Here is a 19,685-nt window from a genome sequence, read left to right on the forward strand (position 1 = left end):
TGCTAAACTACAGTAACTGGCTGCCAGTGTTCATGCTAAACTACGCCAACTGGCTTCCAGTTTTCATGCTAAACTACGCTACCAGTTTTCATGCTAAATAAGCTAACCGGCTGCTGCAGCTTTATCGTGGAGTGAGAGACGATATGTATGAGTTAAGCAACATGTTATTATCAACCTCTCAGCCAGAAAGCAAATAAATGTTTCTCAAAATGTCAAACTATTCTTTTCGAAGACTTTAAAATAGACACAATAGCTTGCACGACCTCATTGGGCTAGGTCGTATGACTCACTTGAGACTGATTAGAAGAGAGTACCAAATGAAGGCAGAAAAAAGGAGAAACCTATTGATTTATGACCGCTCTTAACTAAACACTCGGTTCCACGAAAGTGCCAAGAGAAACATTTGCAGTGCAAGAATAAGTCAGGATTTGTTTTTGTTTTTCAAACCGCGACATTGCTGCCCGGTTCCTGTTTGAGCTATGTTATTTGTTGATGGAGAGTGGTTAATGAAAAAAAGACCGTCCCCTTGGATACCTGACAAATGGTCCACAAGAGCCTCTCAAACGTTTTAATAAACAGATTGGCTTTAAAGGAATTAAAATTGAAAGGGCTGCTCAGTTCATAAGCTATAGCCCACTGGTGTGTGAGTGACGATGCAAGGCAGGATCACTAGAAAGAAAATAAAGAGATGGCATCAATTCAGCTTTCACCGAGCTTTTTAGCTGTGAGACGTTAAGTCTTTGCTGGAGCGAGGCAGGTTTTCGTTTGTCTGGTTGGCTCAAGTGATGGCCTCACGTCTGCCTCTCAGAAAACAGTATTCTCCAAACAATCGCTCATGCTCGCCACACAGCTGCCAATTTACTTTAATGGAAGTTGAACATGCACCAGCATTAGTCAGTGAGATGGACGCTGCTCAGACCGATAAAATAAAAGACACACCAGGACAAGACAACGATTATTACTGTTGAGACCACCCAAAGACTTCTGAGTAGGAACCACTCTGCTTAAATTAAACCTCGCTTTTGTTGTGTTGAGTGTCAGGCAAATGAAGTCTATTATTTTCAATCTACTGTCACGTCACAAACACGTGCATCCTTTAACCTGCACCATGCATTTCCCTTTAAACTGAAACAGCAAAAATAACCCTGATGGAAATAAGCGCACAGCAGGACTCTCCTTCCAGAAACCTCCCTCTCATCTGTGCTCCTGAAAGAGCTGTGGGCTGGATTATTGACGGACACAGACGTCTGAGCCTCCTGTCAGTGATCTGTCACCGCCACATCCTTTGAGGCTTATCTCACTCCGCCAAAAAAGCTCCAAAAGCACAAACTGCCCTCAGCTCTGGTGTCTGATCTGCCCCCGTGGTCACAGCCAGCAGAAGAGGCTCCCGACTATTGAAAAAGAACAGGAGCAGTTTCTGTGACAAGTGTAGCATTAAAGCATGGCGGGATTAGCAAGCTCGCTAAATGGCTAGCTCGTCGTCCACTAGCTAGCTCCTGGTGTGAATGTGAATTAGTTTAGTCTTGACGGCCACTGCCATCACTGTGTACATGTGTGCAAATGGGTGAATGACATGTACTTTAAAGCCAGTTGATTGGTGGGTAGACCTTTCACCATTTAATGCCACCATGCTTTAATACTACACCGGTTGCAAATAATTAGCCAAAAACAGTTGTCCCTCTTCTGGCAATGTGCTTTCCGAGTGCGTGGACGTCCATTTGTAGCCTTACCACTCCACTGCTTGTTTTAGACGTTACTGCAAAGCCTCATTCAGAGTGCGTTCGGTTCATACAGAAGTTAGCCCGCATTCTGCGTAGTCGATTTTGAATGGGAAGGTCGGTTCTTCTCAGAGTTCTATTTCTATGCTCCCGACGAAAGGATGAGATGAAATTGAGGAAGAAGAAACTTCCCTGACTGGTCTGACTCAGTCACCATTACTATAATGTGGAAGTGACACCGAATTCTGGGCATTAGCCAATGTGACGGTGAGCTGCTGAAGTGGCAGAATTCAACCCTGAAGGGGTAGTGGAGATAAACAGTTCATTTTTTGGGGAATAAAACCCACTTCCATCTTAGTTTTAGACGCTGTGGTTGGCATTCAGAATAAGACTGGAAACATTTGACTGTTTCCAGTCATTATGCATACAACTGTTTACGGCATTGTATTTTTATTATGCCAAACAAAGCTAATTGACTGCTGGTTAGCTTCATATTTAGTTTACACAGTTGAGAGCGGAACCAATCTTTTCATCAAACTCTCACCAAGGAAGCAAATAAGCATATTCCCCTGATTGTTGAGTACTTCTCGAAAAATCATATCAATATTAATTTGGCTTCATCCATCACCAAGGATGGGGAAGAAACACGTGTTTGCTGCATTGACATGGAGATCTTGCTGTCTGGAGGGATATATAGGGCCTAATTTAGCTGGGACACAGGCCAGTCTCAACTGCCACAACATTGCAAATGGAAGTTACTGACGAAGAGGTTTGACACGCGAGGACTGATTTTGATAAAAATGGTCAGTAAAACAGCTGGAGAAAAAAACCTTCTGCAGCCAGTTTCATAGCGCACAACGAGGAGCCTCTGTCGATGCTGGGGGACCACGTGGGCGGCAAATTCATGTACTCTCGGCCCGTGCATGGTGAAAAGGCCACGCAGCCCCACACAGGCTGGAGACAATAGAACAGAAGGATTGTCTATGGGATTAGCATGCACATGTGTGGAGGTTTGAAAGCTGTGTAGCTTCTCTGTGTCTTCTAATGCTTCTGTATCACTTAAACACAACAACGTCTCTCTCTCTGGGTTCGATGCTAGAAGGCATCGGAAAGTCCCTGGATATGAAACGTTCAGATCAGTTTACCAAATCCACACCCTCGGCCGATAACACAGTGAACTCAAGACAAAGATCTGACTAGCAAAGTAACGCTTGGGGGCAACTGCGGACCACCGGAGGTCAAACGGGTTCACAGCAGCCCCTCCATCAGGACCCGGACTCCGTGTTTATGTCAAAATACACTCTGCCCTGCTCATTCCTGACAGACCGGGAACTTGTTCAGTCATCACTCACACGCTGCCGAAAGGAGCTGTCAGCTTGGAGCGCGTCTCTCTCAGACAAATCACATCACTTTGTCTCGTGGATTTCCTTTCGCCTCGGGAGATTACGTGTGATGGTGGGAAAGAGAAAAAAAGCCTTGGTCAACAACGGCTCACTAAAACATTCATGTGTTTTTAAAAAAGGGACAATGGAAATTATTCTCCTCAGGGATGTTTTACACTAAACAAAAGCCGGTCTGAAAGTGGCGTTTTGTTCCGCCTGTTACTCCAGGAGTCTTTATCTCATAAAGTGCAGTAGACTGTCTGCTAGTGGGTCGGGTTATGCTATCAGAACAAAGCCATAAGGTTTCACAGGGAACAGTTTGATTCATTCCCCATCCTTCATTGAGAATAAAAGGCACAGGACTGAGTCCTAAAACCTCAAAGTCAATGTGTTTTGTGGCCTGTGGTAAGAAATGTAAACTGTTTTTTTCTCCAACATGAAAAAAAAAAGTCAGTAAATAACCATGTAGTGAATTTTGAAGCTTTTACGTGTCCTAAGAAAAGCGGTGGCTAACAAGTGGCTAAATGAGACCACACTAAATCAGTCGCCCTTCACCACCTTGTGCTCATGCGACCGCTGTGGTTGTTTTATCGCCTAATGTTATCATTTTACTTCAAAAATCCTGAGAGTGGTGTTCATTTGTGAAGATTGTCTTATTTTCTGCAATAATCCAAAATTCAATGAAAGTGAACCAGTAAATGCTTTACAGGGTTGGCCGGCAAAAATACGTCATTCCTGCACTGCTCTATAGAAGTTAACCATGAGTCCAGAAGAGAACTGCAGTGGGACACACAATCAAGAAGTTATATATCCATTTACCATACATGTATAACAGATCTGTTGTGTATGTATGTGTTGAGCTAACCCTACTTTTACATTTGCAAAATGTCTGTAGGTAGAAATGAAAAATATCACACGAGAAAATGTCATTATTGTTGGATCTTCAGATGCAATTGCGAGAAATTGTAAGCTAAATATACAGAATACAAATGTGAGGTTATTAGCTTATTGACAGATGTTCTGGATAAAATGTGAAGTATTTTCAGAAAGAATCCACAGACCTGATTTTCTGCATACCAGACAAAAATTCTTCAGGGTGTGGAGACCCACAGCTCAAATACTTAGAATACTCTCAGGTCTAAACTAACATGTTTTCTAAACAAATGTGAATGTAAACTATGTAGAATTCATCTCTCTATCTGTCTCGCTGTCTATCCGTCCTTCACATATCTCCTACAGCTCACAATTGCTGAGAACCTGTCCAAATGTGGTGCACACGTTACACGTTCAATATTACTGATGAATATTACTAAACTAAGAATGAAATATGCAGCAGCAGGGGCGGAGCTTCAGCTAACGTTAGCACACGTTTGCTGAGCATCGCCGCGTAACCGACATAACTGCATCACAACGACTCCCATCTACTGGTGCTCCTGTAGGTTCTCGTGAGACCAACAAGTGGAACCAGCTTGACGGCAGACCCAGGTTAGACCAAACCATGAGGCTCAAAAACAAACATCAGCTAAACCTAGCCTGAAGGGTTGAAGCTAACAAGCTAGCCTTTTGTGCGCAGCTGAAAAGGGCTTGTGTCCTAGCTGAAAGAAAATGTGAAAGAAATGTTTACAAGTGCGTGTGATTTTCAGTAAAACGGTGTTTACCCTTCAAGATAAATAGAGTTCTGTCTACGTTCTTTCATTTCCTCCTGGAGAGGCCCAGGGCTTTGGAGATATGAGATGGCGTCTGTAATGCCAAACCTTCCCCGTGTTCTTCATGTTACGGGTCGGTGGGAGTGAGTGATCACTCTTTAAATGCTGACGTTGGCTGAGGCAAAGTGCGGTGGTCAGAGCAGCAGTGCTCTGAGGGCACATGACCTGACAAGACGTGTGTAATAACCTACAAACACGATGGTTATCGGGCACCTTGAGGTGCATTTCTCCATATTACTTTGAGTGGAAGCCACATGCCGGTTTCATTTGGAGAGGAATGCCTCCACTTTGATGTAGCTTTTCTCTCAGTCACCGGAGCTATCAAACAGGAATCCGCTCCGCATATCACGCATTCACGAACGGATCTGGCCATGTCCAATATAGCAGACCTGGCACCCTCCCTGCTTGCCTCACCAGTGTGACTCACTCCGTCAGGTATGAATGCTCTTCGGGTGAGCGCTTTGTTTTATAATCTGTCACCGGATTGTTTACTGCCCGCTTCCCCAGCCTCCAAATGTTCGAGAAGAGATTAGCTGAAACCCCTGAGAAACCCGAGCATCTCAGATTATCTCTGATTGCGCTCTCTGAGAGCGGGCCGCTCTGCGGACCCGTTTCTCGCTGCACCACAACCCATAAATGGTCCTGCAGTTTTCCATTTCTGCATCGGGAGCCACAGTTCATTTTCCATGCGAGACGCTCCGGCAACTTCCTGGCTCAGGAACCTGTGTCAGTACGATTTCCATTAGTATTATTCTCATGGCTCCAGTGGGAATTAAAGCAGCAGCATTCCCAGGTAATAGTTAGGGTTATGAAATCAGCCAATGCTACTTAGTCAAATAAAATAAAAATCAAAGATTGCTGTTTGTTGCCCCGCCCTATCTGGATTTATACTTCCTGGTTCATGATTCATATTGATTTGATACCTACGAATCACGGTGCATTCTTTTTCGTATGCATCGCTACGAATGCTGGTTGACACCAGTCTGCACTGGTTTAGGTTTAAGAGAACAAAACTACACACTTGTATGTGAGCATTTACTCTCATCACACTTGACCTATTCTTTTGACATGATATGAATGTATTGAAGGCCTGATTACACTTGGCGTCACATCTAATTACAGGTTGCCGTTTGCATCATCTTGGCAGGAGAATCACGAAGGTGTGAACACGGCGTTCTCATCAGCAAGAGGACATTATGTAACGCGTCTGAGAACATGTCTGTGCCTTCATATTTCAGCAAGCTGTGTATATGTAAGATAAGGGCCGAGAGGCCACGGCCTCATAAAGGAGGGATTTGGACTGATTCATCTGTTTTGAGTGACGGCTCCATCTCTACACACGGCATCTCAGAAGCTATTATCTGACAGAACTCTCACTCTTTTTTTGGGGGGGGGGAGTTTTTCCTGATTCGATGTGAGGTCCTGGGACAGGGATGTCGTATGCGTACAGATTGTAAAGCCCTCTGAGGATAATTTGTAATTTGTGATATTGGGCTATACAAAATAAACAAAAAATTGAATTGAATTGAACTCTCATTCTTCCTTAAGTTTACTGTAATATATAACTGCGATGAATACACCTCGCCTTGTAAATCTTCTATGATTTCACCAATTCCTACGCTATCCAATGCGCTTGTTTTAGATTTACATTTGAATGCGGCTGTATAATAGGTGTAAACTGTTTCATTAGTGACATACATCAGAGAGGGTGACACAGAACCACCCCAAAGACTGTGAACACCGACAGCGTGAATAAAAAGGGTACGAGTAGGAAAAGTAGACTCAGGCATGAACTTCATTCCACCTGGAAGAAGTCATGAGGGACGTGAATCTGGTGTTTAAGAACCGACCATCTGTCACTCTTAATAATATAATTCCACAGACAAAACATTGAGCGGTAAGAGTGGAAAACCTGAAGCTGAGCTCACAGATGCGTACGAGATACGGAGCCTCCAGACCACACAGATCCGCTTGTTAGCGCTTCGACCCGGGAGGAAATCTGTGAGATTGTACCCCTCCAGAGGCACTTCCTCCGAGCTGTGTGGTCCCCCCCACCCAAAGGTCTGAGATCTATAACCAAAACAGGGGCTGATTATCATAATGACGAGCTAAGTTCAACACTGATCCCCCCCCAGTTGTCCAAACTGGTGTTAGAATAACAGAGAGGACAGAGCATAGACTTGACTGAAATCCTGCCCTGGAAGTTCTATGTTGTTCTTGTGACTCCGACGCCTCCGGTTTCTTTTCCTTTGCTTCCTGGTCTACACATAACTGCAGGGGACTCATGCAGAAGGAATCGCAGCAATGTCATTTCTAGATACTGTAATGTGAACTCAAAATTGAATTCAGTTTTTGTGTCAGGAAATATTAACAATAATGATAATCCAGCTAATAAAATAGTAATTATCTGATAAAGTGAAGCCAAGTGCCTAAAATGTGCATTCTCTCTAATGTCCACCAGGGAGCGACTCCTCTGGTTGTATAGAAGTCTATGCTTCATGTGTTGAAGCTGCATTCTCTCTCCTGACCACCAGGGGGTGACTCCTCTGGTTGTATAGAAGTCTATATAAATGACTCTACTTCTCTTGATTTATTCCCTCAGTAAACATTGTAAACATTAGTTTTTGGTCTCAATCTCTAGTTTCAAGTCTTCTTCAATACAACATGATGTTCATTTAGTAAATTATGGTAATTTAGAGTCAAACAGACCATAAAGCAGAGTATGCTTTGCTTCACTAGCAGTGATTGACAGCGGCGTTACTCAGCTGTTATTGGTTGTTTTTCTTGCACGGTGGAATCTTGTAAATGCCATTGGGAGCACTAAGAGGAGGCAGGATACAGTTTGAGAAAATATGAAAAAATTATACTTTTATTCATTATTGAGTTCGGTATTCAGTTGATACAAATAACTTTTGTTATTGCAAAAAGATGAATAAAGTCAAAACAAACACCAAGGACACAAAGTCTAGAGAAAAGAAATTGCTCCGACAGGCGACTACAGGCGTGACTTTGTTTTAGTCAGTTAACCAATTAAGTCCTCTGGCAGAGTCGTATTGTCTCACGTATCCCGTGAGCAAATAAAGGCCTGGGAAAAAAAACGATGTAAAATGTGTTTCCCCCGCCCCGTCCCCCACCCCGTCCCCCACCCCGTCCCCCTCCTCAGCACATAACAGTGTTCCTGTTGTAGACAACACAGCAGCGCCAGTGAACCAGGGGACATTGTTGCGCTGTAATCCCATGAGGCCCTTCGCCCACAGTGGGCCTGCTCACATCGGACGTTTTGCTGCTCTGAGACGAGGATTAGGAGCAAAGACAGTGAATGAATCACAAGTTTATTTGTGCCGAACTTTAGTTAACTGGAGGAACAAATGCTTAACACGTGTTTATAAATCAAACTTTACAATGAAAGAGAAGGAGATAAATAGAAACAGGTGAAAAGAACAATATAATACGATCAAATATAACCAATCGGAATTATAAAAAAGGAATTCTTGTAAAATACAAAGAGAAAGCAAGGACACTTTTTATAAGGAAGAGCCTGAGGTACAGTAAATAAAACATTGAATTAAAACAGCTGGGATGAAGATCAAAGAAGTGTTTCATCAAACTGGTCTTCACCATCACCACCAGCCTCCCCCTTCCTCCCCCTTCCTCCCTCCTCTGCCTCCCTGAATGAGTTAAATGAGGTGACCGGGAGTTACGTAAACTCCGTGATCCATTTCCAGACATCAAAGTGAGCCGGTGTCCTGACGGTGGAGCCGTGCGCCCTCCTCCCCATGATGTCTGTGAGGACCCTACAGCAGGCCGAGCTAATCCTCCCTGTGTCCTCATACTCGGTCTGAACAGGTCCCCCTCCTCCCCCTCCTCCCCCTCCTCCCCCTCCTCATCCTCCTCATCCTCCTCCGGTTTCAAGTCAGGACCGAGGGAGGTTTCAGTTTTCATGTGTACACAATGTCAATAATGTGGCTATAATGACGACGCGGTTACAGGAAAATAATATAACATGTCAAACAATCAGGTAACTTCATAAAATGACATCTCTTCACTGATATGCAGACTTTAAAACCAAAAAAAGACACAACACAATATTATTATACCTTGATATATAAAACTGTTATCAATACTGTAATGATATTGTGATATGAGACTGGATTTTGTCTTCAATGTGGGATATCCTGATATGATTGATTGTATTGAACAGGTGTGGTCAGCTAAACTTCAGCCAACAGAATTATGGAAATGAAAATGTTAAATTCCTTATTGGTAATGTTTTAGGTTCAGATATGATCATTCCCATTATGTTTGTTTTATTATTTATATTAAATGCTGGCCACATTAATAAATGAACTGCTCATCTGAACAAAAGGCCCAATTAGTTTCGATGTGGACCGACCCCAACACGACTCTTAAGGCCCAGAGATGTGAGCCACACTGACGTTAGGCTGCGCTTGAATCTTCAAACACTTTTATCAAATCTTTTGAAACGCTTTACTTTTTTGTCTCTCAAGCAGCGTGGGAACCGCGCTGCGAGCTGTGGCCAAATACCTGAAACGCTGACATGAAATACCAGCTGTCAGACTGTCGCTCTGCAAGGCACCGATCAGAAAACCACTGCTGACACAAACCCGCCTCCGCTGGTTTCATTCACTGGTCGGGCGTGGAGCCGCACAGACTGGTAGTCATAATATTTCATAACCAGGAAACGCATCCTCTGCCGTGCTTGTTCTTTTTTTACTAGATCATGGAGAGTCACGCCATGAGGGACGGCGTGACTCCAACTGAACCTGACTTCACATAGTGGTCCATCAGGTTGGCCTGCTGGGGGAACCAAGAAAAGTGACAATAAAGGCGATGGTGCGCTCCCCCGCTGAGCATCCGGGCCGTGACCCACCGGCCTCAGAGAAACACGTGGTTGCTTCTTCTGCTGCCGTCACGTTTGTTTCTGTGTGTGTGTATGTGTGTGTGTGTGTGCGCGTGTGTGTGTGTGTGGGAGCACAACAATGAAATCCGTCATGTTGGTCAGCTGTTAGCCGTGTGGTTGCAAAGTCTCGGTCACACCCACGGTGTGTTTTATTTCAGCGAAGTGGCCTCATTGACTGTTGGCCCACTTCATCTATTTGTTCACATTTGTTGCTGATCTGATTGAAAAAATGACAACAAGAAAAACCAAAGACACAAGGAATGTGATATTTTAAGTGCAGCCAGCGTGACTTTGATCTAAATGCACGTTTCAGACTTCTCAGGCCGGTTTCTCTGCCTTGACTTGGGCTCCAGCCCCTTTGGATTTGGGCCTGCACTGGTCCTGTAAACCAGCTTGACTTGGACTTGAACTACACTGTGTGTTTTGAATGTGGTCACAGCATTAGAAACATAGATGTGTATGGTTATGGTAGTTGGTAAATCCAGATATTTTAGACTTGTGAACACTAGCAGTGGTTTCATACAATTGTCAAGCTAAATTGAAGCAAACTTTTGACATTTTGCAAAAAAAGAAATGCGTTTCCATTAACTGTTTAGGAGCCAATAAACTGGGATGTCTGGAAGTTGGCCTATAGGCTGTAAGCTGCCAGTAAACAGCGTAGAAGAAGTAGAGGTTGTAAGAAACAAAACAAGTCATTTCAATTGGGAAAGTCACCTGGTAATGACCATGTTGCATGCTGTCTGGAGACGAGTCAAATGTTTGCAATATGAGAATTTATTTGGCAGAAGTATTTTCATAAACCATTTAACACAGACTCTTTTTACACAAAGACAAAAAACACCTTGAGCGTAAAAACATTTGTTTTGCGTAATTGTGGAAGTTTTATAGCAGTTTCCTCTTAATGCGCATGAAATACATGAATGGAAACAGAACTATAGACTCATATTCATTCCACACTTTTTGGCAACCTCTCAGTCTGTTGGATGATGGATGAATATGAGCCTCTCTTCAGATAGCAGTTTGGTCTTGCCTTTATGCTCAGCTTGTCGGGCAATTTGGCAATTGCATCTTGTTTCTTGATTTGACCAACTTATCAGTTTATTTAGGACACTCATACAATGTATTGTAATTCCTTCACATCAATACATCCACCTTAGTAGAGCTGTTTCCGTTCAGACTGTATCAGAGAGGCGCTGATCCAACTCTAAGGTCATGTTGGAGGTCAATGTCACCATTGGTGCTGGGTTTGTGTGCATTGAATTCAAAGTTTGTTGCTTTTGTTAGATTTATATTTTGACCATCAGTAAGTATAAAACATTAGAATTCGTTTTTGAAATATTAGAGTCCAACACACCACTGACTATACCTCCAAATGACCCTTATAGGGACAACAAACCGCCCCACAGTGTTCACGATGGAGGATGTTCAGTCATTTAGTGCAGCAGGAGTTTCGACCACCATCTTTCTCAAAATGAAGGTGAAATTGTTTCAGGTTTTGAATAACCTGCTCTCATGGCGTGAACATGTCTCCACACATTGGCGGGATGCTGGGAAGCAGCCTCCCCGGACGTCAGCGAGGCTGACACGGTCGGCCCGAACTCCGCCGAGCCGGCGGGCGCTCTCTGCCCTTCTCCACCTGGACCGCCGCCCCCACTTCAGGGAACACCGAGCCATTCAAGCCATGACTCACCGCCTGGTGCTGGATTACTCACACCTTCACGCCCTCGCTCTTAGTTCACACTTGAAAACATTTTCGCGTGAGGCGGCCGAGCAGATCACTGCCACCGGAACACGCCTCTCGCCGGCGGTGATGAGCATAAACAAAGCTGGACTTCCTGAAAGAAAAATAAATCACCAGCACAACATGCCACATCAAAAAATCTCAGCCACAAGCTAACATATCGGATTCCTAAAAGGAATATGATGGCTGTTAGATTGTGAAACCAAGACTTCATGTTTGACTGCTGTTGTTTTCCCTGCAGAATGATGTTTTTTGTACATGTTGTTCCCTTTTCCCATTTGAACAGTCACTACTGCAACCAGTTATGGTGTGTCGGTATTTTCCTCACTCGGCTATTTTAATGCAACCCACATTGTCCCAATAATCTTCAAACTCCTAAATTGGCACTACGATGTGCACGCTGTCGTAAAACTGAGATTCTATCCCGTTTCAAACCATCATTACATGATACATATTTTAGATCCTTGTCATTTCAACTGTGAAAGATTTTCAGACGTTTTGATGGTTTTCCAGAGATGTTTGAATTACTTCCTCGGTTCACGTTGTCCAAAGATGTTCAGTTTAATGTCCATCAAAGTGTTTTTTTCCCAGCTGAAAGTGCAAGGCATAACGGGTTTTTTTCCGGCGGAGAGCTTTGGTTCCCTCTGGTTGCTATGTTACGGAATATTGGCGTCAGTAAAAATGTGGGCACAAGGTAGAGCACTTTCTCTGGACAACGGGAAGGCTGCAGCACGTTTTGGGAAAGAGGACGAACCCCCTGGTCTATGTGGACTCATGACATTTTGTAAGCTAGAAAACATTTCAGTGTGTTTGGTTCAAGGAGTAGGCTACGTTTGTGGCGTTTGTCCCGCCCCTCCTCCACTGTAATTGGATGGCTGGGTAAAGTGGCAGTGAAGAGCAAATTTCAACATTTACCAACTCTCTGTGGCCATAAAAAAAGGCACGCTGCAGGCGCTCCCATTGCCAAGAAATCAGAAAATAGCCTATGACCACACAACTGTACTGTACTGTGACTCATGCCAATTTAAGAAACTGTTGACTCGCTGACTCCCTGAGGGGCTACCAGGCACTCATTGGCTACCCAGATGGGACAGGATCCTACATGAAGGTGATTGGACGCGTGCAGCTGAACCTTTCCAGAAGTGAATAAAGGTGAAAGTTGGCTTTGAGTACAGTCTGAACAGGCCTTTAGGGCCATTACACACCCATTCAAAGGAAAAATGGCACACCCCATAAGTACACACTCTTGAGTGGCAGTTAAAACACAACGTCAACATGTCTCTTCATGATGATGCACATTTTGGTTCATGCATGATCTATCTGTCTCTATTTACATCAAATGAGAAAATGAGTGAGAGAAAGAATAAAGTGAAAGAGCAATCATAAATCATATTTCATTGCGGTTACTCGCCATGCTAGAACCCCTCTGTAGGCCGTGGTTGCTAAATGCTAACTTTAGCATGCTATCATGCTCACAATGACAGGTCCAACATGCTGGTGTTCAGGTATATCACTACCTATACTATATACTGGAATTTTCGCCATTGTGGTTAGTCTGTTATCATGCTAACATTTGGTCATAAACCAAAGACAAAGTGAACTTTAGACATGATGATGACGCTCAATGAAAAGTTAGGGGATTACCAAAGTCAATTACATTCTCCTGGAAGAAGTCTGTACAAATGTCCATGCCATGACTATCAATCCAATAATTGTTGAATTGGATGGATTGGCCAACTTACGTTACCATCTGCTGTGCATCGCTCGAGGCCGTCTGATGTTAGTAGTCCTGTATGGTGGCCCCTGTCATCAGTGTATGAATGGGTGAATGATGACAAGTACAGTCCATTTACCATTACTTTATACGGAAGTAGGGAATCGACTTTGCATTACATGCTTGTATGTTAAGAAATTCTATGTTCTATGATATTTTATGTACAAAACTAGTGACAATCCCATTAGCCTGAGCTGCACTTTGTGTTTAGTGCTAATTAGATTATGTCAGCATTCTGAAGACGGTATAAAAGAGTAGACATTGGTCTGTGGACTTCTGTTTTGAAGCCTTGAGGTCGACATTCCTCCAACTTGGATTTTGACCCTTGTCATCTTGTTTTTTTGCAACCTGTGAACGGAAGTGACCATATTTGGACTGCGGTGGATATTCAATCACAAGGTAGCCCCGCCCTAAAGCATTAAACTGCTTTATGGTCCAAAAATGTATTAAATGAACATCATGCTGTATTGACGAGACCATAAACTCTTGTTTACAATGTTTACTGATAGAATCAATCAGGAGAAAAGTAGAGTCATTTTCTCATAGACTTCTATACAACCAGAGGAATCGCCCCCTGGTGGTCAGTAGAGAGAATAAAAGTTAAATGCCCCATCACACTTTCCAGAACCGTAGGTTGCCATCAGGCTAACACGCTAAGCTAAGATGCTGAACATGCGTTGTGATTGTGAGCATGCCATGCCACTGAGAATGAAGTAGGGTTATAATTTAGCATTTGACGTTAAAACAAACTTTTCTAAAAATGCATTCTGTGCTTATATTAAAAGTGATTGAACGTAAGGGGGAGGAGGCTTGGTCAGGGGATGTTTTGTAATTTAAAACATCAATGTTTGTACATTCCCCTTAAGGCAGGAGACTGTTTAATCAGATGTAGACAGCTGCATGGCCCATTTCTGACCTCAGATTCATTGAGAAAACTAATTTGATGGTTGAATTAAGGGGCACGTTGTTTTGTTCGTGGAAAGCAAATTTTTGTGTGCTTTGCTGAGTTCAAAGCGTGTGTGAGGTGAGCTCACCAGCCCTCCAACACCTGCATCATGTGGCGTCTTAGTATTAGAGTCTCTCTGGGTGTCAGCCTGCGAGCCTCTTTTTGTGTCCTTGGATGTCTCTGGGACAGGTTGGAACAACGTCTCCTTTGTCTCCCGGCAGGCTCACCTATTCCCCCCCCCCCCCCGCCTCTCTCAAGTGACAGAGCGGGTGACGAGGTAAGTGGCGAGAGGAAGGTGAAAGAAGCCCGAGATTAGCTTGAAAGGGAGCGAGGCGTCCCGCGCTGCGACAGATGGATCAAACGTGCAGAGCAGGAGGGTTGAAAGGGAGGAGAGAAAAAATGTACTTAAAAGAGACGAAACGAATGATCAACGGATGCCCGCAATCATCCGCTCAGAACTGTGGTGAATTATGTCATGCTGAGGGTTCTCTAGTTCTTTCTCTGCGCTGCACATGCTTCCTCATCAGTACAACCCACACACAGCAGCAGTCCGGCGTCACAGAGGCGTTAACTCTATGGTCACATTAGAGGCTTTAACTTAAACCTTTATTGTACTGCTACTACTGTAAGGTGAGGTTTTAGAAATGATTGACAGCTGATAGAGTCCAAGATGGCGTAACTTAATTAGAGAGGTTGATCCAAGACACAAGGTTGTAAGAAACACAGATTGATTATGTTGTTTTCAGTCCAGACTTTGAAACTGTTGTTATGGATCCGTCATGTGGTCCGTGTGGGGTTAAACTGACGCCGGCGTTATGGAGTTTGAGGCCTTTTCCTGCCCGAAAAACAGCACTGATAATAGAGAATAAGCGTCATGCTCAGTAATACTCAGAACTTGGGAGTGTAAGGATACGCTTCGTCTCTTTGATCATCAAAAGCACAAGCATCTGCGCCTTCAAGGAAAAGGACGCTCCTACAGTGGCCATTGTGACCGTGTGGGTCACGCTAACTTTGCACTCTTTGACTCAAAAAGATTTGAGGAAACGCAGAACAACTTTCCAAATAAACATGTTTTTTTTGCGTGAATCATTTCAAACATGTGTCTGAAATGATACACAGACATGAGTCCCCTGGGGCAGCTAAAATGTCAAACTGCACAGGGATCAATGCCAGGTTGAATACTGGAATTGTAACGGTCCTTTCCGTAATTCATTGTTGCCCAATGTTCCCTCCATGTGCCCTCTGACTCCCAGGGGTATCGTTTTTACTTCCATAATTACCACAATGTAAAAATACTTCATTATACTACTGTTATAATACTTGTGGTCCATCCCACCTCTCATGGGATTTAAAGACATCGTGACAAAAAATCAATGTTGACATGATAACATTCATACATCAGTTCAACTGATCATACTAATAAATAATTTAAAATAATGATACTGATTCTTTCTAAACTCCCCATTACTCAAACACATCAGCTCACAGACTTGATCACAGAATGGCCAGTGAAACACATCCTGATAGTCATTGTCTATGTTCCCCAAGATGGACAAATCTTTCTTCTTCTTTGAAAAGGCAGTACACCACATTGTTGGGTTATTATTTTTAAACATCATTTTTTTAAGAAAATAAAATCTCAAAAGGTATGACAAAAATAAATAAATACACTCTACTAATGATTTTGTTCTAGTTTCCATCAATCCACATTCTACATCTCAACAACCCTTCGGCCAGAGATGGATAGCACAATGCAGGGAGTCTGGAGATCTGATGGAACAGAGCCAACTTGGCAAAAATCAAACGGAAACATTAAAGAAGAAAAGAAAAAACGAGCATGCTGCAAATTCCTCATCAGTCTAATGACGATGACCTCTTGTGGACCCAAAACAACCAAACGGGGCTTATTAATAAAAACGACCATACGGGTCTCATTAATAAAAACGACCATACGGAGCTCATTAATAAAACGTTTAGCGTCCAGGGTCTGTTTTCATAAGAGCTTGGAGGATGCTCATAAAACTGGAAAAGGTAAACAGCGATGAGAGGTTAACATTTCTGAGCATGTAGATTGCTTAGGTACACACTGTTGTTTCTCATTAAACGGCCATTAGATGAAGTCATGGCTGATGGATGTTATTATCTTTAATTATTAAAAGGTAGTCATTGTTCATTTCCTCTTGTTTTCCAGCAGCATGAGAAGGAAATTGGCAGAGTTGCCCTGATTTGGGTTTTAAAGAGAGGGTTGGGAAAAAAAGAAGGGACCCCCTCTTAAAAAGGACAAATCGATGCTGGAGGCTCTGACAGATTTACAGCATCAGTTTGTGATTTAATCAGCAGTCAGAGTTTTTCTGGTGGTTTTATTGAGCTGGATACAGACTTGACATGTTATGTTATAATGGTATAATGGCTGCTCCTGTGCGAATATGAGTGGAGGTTACCAAATGAATGAGCTGACAACGGGGAAGCAGCTGATGCTAATTAGCTTGAGGGCGCGATAAGTTAGCGCTGTGGGGACGCATTCTGTTTGGCAGAAATTTCTAGAAATTCACTGAAAAATGCAAATGATTTCTCTCAAGCGTACTTCTGCTTTAGCTAGCTAGCTTTCCTGCATTTCCCAGGATGCTTTCAAAGTACAAGAGAACTTGCATGTAACTTATATAGTGCAGGGGGGTGACCAGGAAGTTAGCAAAGCACTAGTTCCCTCGACAGAAAGCCAATGGGGTGTTTCCATTGGATTTTGGATTATTACATAAAATGTGCTAGTGGCAAACAAACAGTTAGGATAATTAAAAATGTTATTCAGCGAGATAATCTTCACACATTTTCACTTTAATGATTTTTAAAGCATAAACACAATGAATAAATGCAATAAATGCATCGGCAGAAGTAAAAAGCTAACGTTAGAATCAGAGAATAAGAGAATGATCATTGCAGGTTGCATTACATTGTGGTCTGTTAAGGATACTATGGATAGTGAATAGGTGCCTTTTTTTAAACGTCATGGTTGTTGAATGTCCACGTTCAGTTTGTTCTCTTTCAGTGATACTTTACACGTATGTCACATTTTCAGATTTGAAAAGGTTGAGCGCCGCCTTCAAATCACAGTTTGGGTGTCAGATTGTTTTGTTGCCACGTACTCTCAATCTTCCCCTGAAGTGCAGCTGCTGTTCTACTTTTTTCCTGTGATCTCCGAGCTGTCACTGTATTCTCTTTTGTTCTGAATTGATTACAAGCAATCGAGCGATGACTGATCGGTGCAGCTGATCCGCACGCTGGTAGTCGTCTGTAAACCAATCCGCTGTGGTGTGGATGTGACCGGCGTGAGAAAAGCGTTGGGAAACTCCCTTTGCCTCTCAGCTTCATCCACAGGATCCACAGTGGTCGGTTCGGCCCTGCAGCGGCTGCTGGTTTACCTGTCAGGAGAATGTCGGCCTATTGTTGAGCTGAGAAGCACTCATACTGATATGTTGGTGGCAAGGCAGGGTTGGATGTTGTGTCCCAGCTGGACAGCTTGTGACAAAATCTGACTCAGCAGTGGCACAGATCCAGCCATTCCTACAGAGATACGGTGTCTACGGCTCCGCTTCATCACCCCTCCGTGTTGTGTAAGTCCTACCCGGTATCTTCTTTTATGGGTCTTTAAGATGAGTCCAGCTGCTATTGAGTTAAATTAGTTACATTAATTAAACATGTAATACACAAAGTTTCACACAAATGTCTGTTCTGCAAGTGTATATTGGCAACAGGTGCGATTCCGTCTTAGGCCACCGGTAAAGGAATAGTTTAACATTCGACAAGAGATACATGTTACTTATGAGCTTTATTAGTGCTGGTTGGAGGATTTTGTTTCCTTTGCACAGTCAGGCTAGCATTTTGCCCTTTCCAGTCTCTATGCTAAGCTAGGCTAACTGTTTGCTGGCTGTAGCTTTATACAGAAATGAGAGTGGAATTGTTATGTGCTATCTAGTACTTTAATTTATTTCACAAAAAACTATGACAAGCAGTGTTCATAAATCTTTTTTCCGGAAAAAGAAAAAGACCAATACTTAAACTAAAGAAAAGTTCATCTTTGAAAACAAAAATGAAATGTATTACAAATAAAAAATTACGTTTGTTTAAACATCTCATGAATATGTTTCTAATCTCATAAATATGTTTCTAATCTCATAAATAAAGAAACAAACAAAGGACTTTCAGCAAGGAGACTGCCTTTCTTGTCCCGTAGTGTAACCAAAAGTCTAGATTGTCCAATTTGAATTTAAGTCTGTACCTTAATAAATTAAAACAATTTACTTTAAGCCTAAACATGGAGTTTTACAAAACCTTACAAGTAGTTTTGCTGCATTTACATATATACAAATGGACGACTTGCTGTATTAATGCAGCTTATTTAACAATATCTGCTGAATCACGTAGTTTATGGGCTTCATTGGGAAAACAGGTCCTCTGCTACACACAACTTCTGAAGTTAATTTAGCTGCTTAACTTGCACAACTTAACTTAACTTAGTAGCACCCTTTCTACTGGTCTCTTGAATGGAAAAAAGATTGTCGTATTTAAGGACAGCTTGATTTAAGGACAGATTGAGCCATGGACACGTGTTGTGACTATCTGAACAGCATCGGTTACTTCCTGCACTCAGGTTTCTCCAGCTCACATGACACTTGCTGGCAGTTGAACTATATACTCTGATATCCAGACAGATCCACTGACTGCACAACACCGCCTGTGACATATTACTGTTTGTGTATATCTCCAGAGAAAGATTTTCCCATCTTCCATATCGCTTCCATCACAAAACTTGTGTTTTGTGCTTTTCAGGTCCCAGTGTGAATGCTGCATCAGAAGCAGACAAGGCCCAGACGGTACCTGCACGCTCAGTGATGTGTCAACAGTCCTGGTGGTCTGATATTTTTACTTTGCTCATTTCTGGGAAATGTGAGCAGATGATGCCGTGGGAACATTTCTCAGAAAGAAGGAGGTCATCAGCTGCTTGGACATAAACATCGAAATCACACTCGTTAACTCTTCACCGCCCCAACCAGCGGTTAAATTCTCACCAATGAATCGAAGGTGCCGAAGAGAAACAGAAGCACATGCGTTTAGTAAACCTGAAAAATAGAAGTGTCTGCTGATGTCTGTCATCAGACTACACTAGACGGTTAATCACTGCAACAGATTAAAACCAAATATTAGATGTAACAATTTATTTAATCAGATTATACATTGTTGTTGATTTCATCCCCTGAAAAAATGTGCTACAATTAATCTAATGTGGAAATAAAAACCCTAACATTAAAGTTGAAGTAGTGGCTCGATGAAGTCGACATTGAGCCACTGTGAGGACAACATAAGAGCCTTACTCTTTTTTAATATTCTACCATAATAGAGCACTGTAGCAATATGAGCTTCCAATAATATTCAACCACAGACTCAGACTAATACCATATACCTCTTCAATCAACATACATCTCTCAGAGTGCTAGGCTATATT

This window comes from Cyclopterus lumpus, chromosome 23 (genome assembly GCF_009769545.1).
Source record: "Cyclopterus lumpus isolate fCycLum1 chromosome 23, fCycLum1.pri, whole genome shotgun sequence".
Classification (NCBI taxonomy): Eukaryota; Metazoa; Chordata; class Actinopteri; order Perciformes; family Cyclopteridae; genus Cyclopterus; species Cyclopterus lumpus.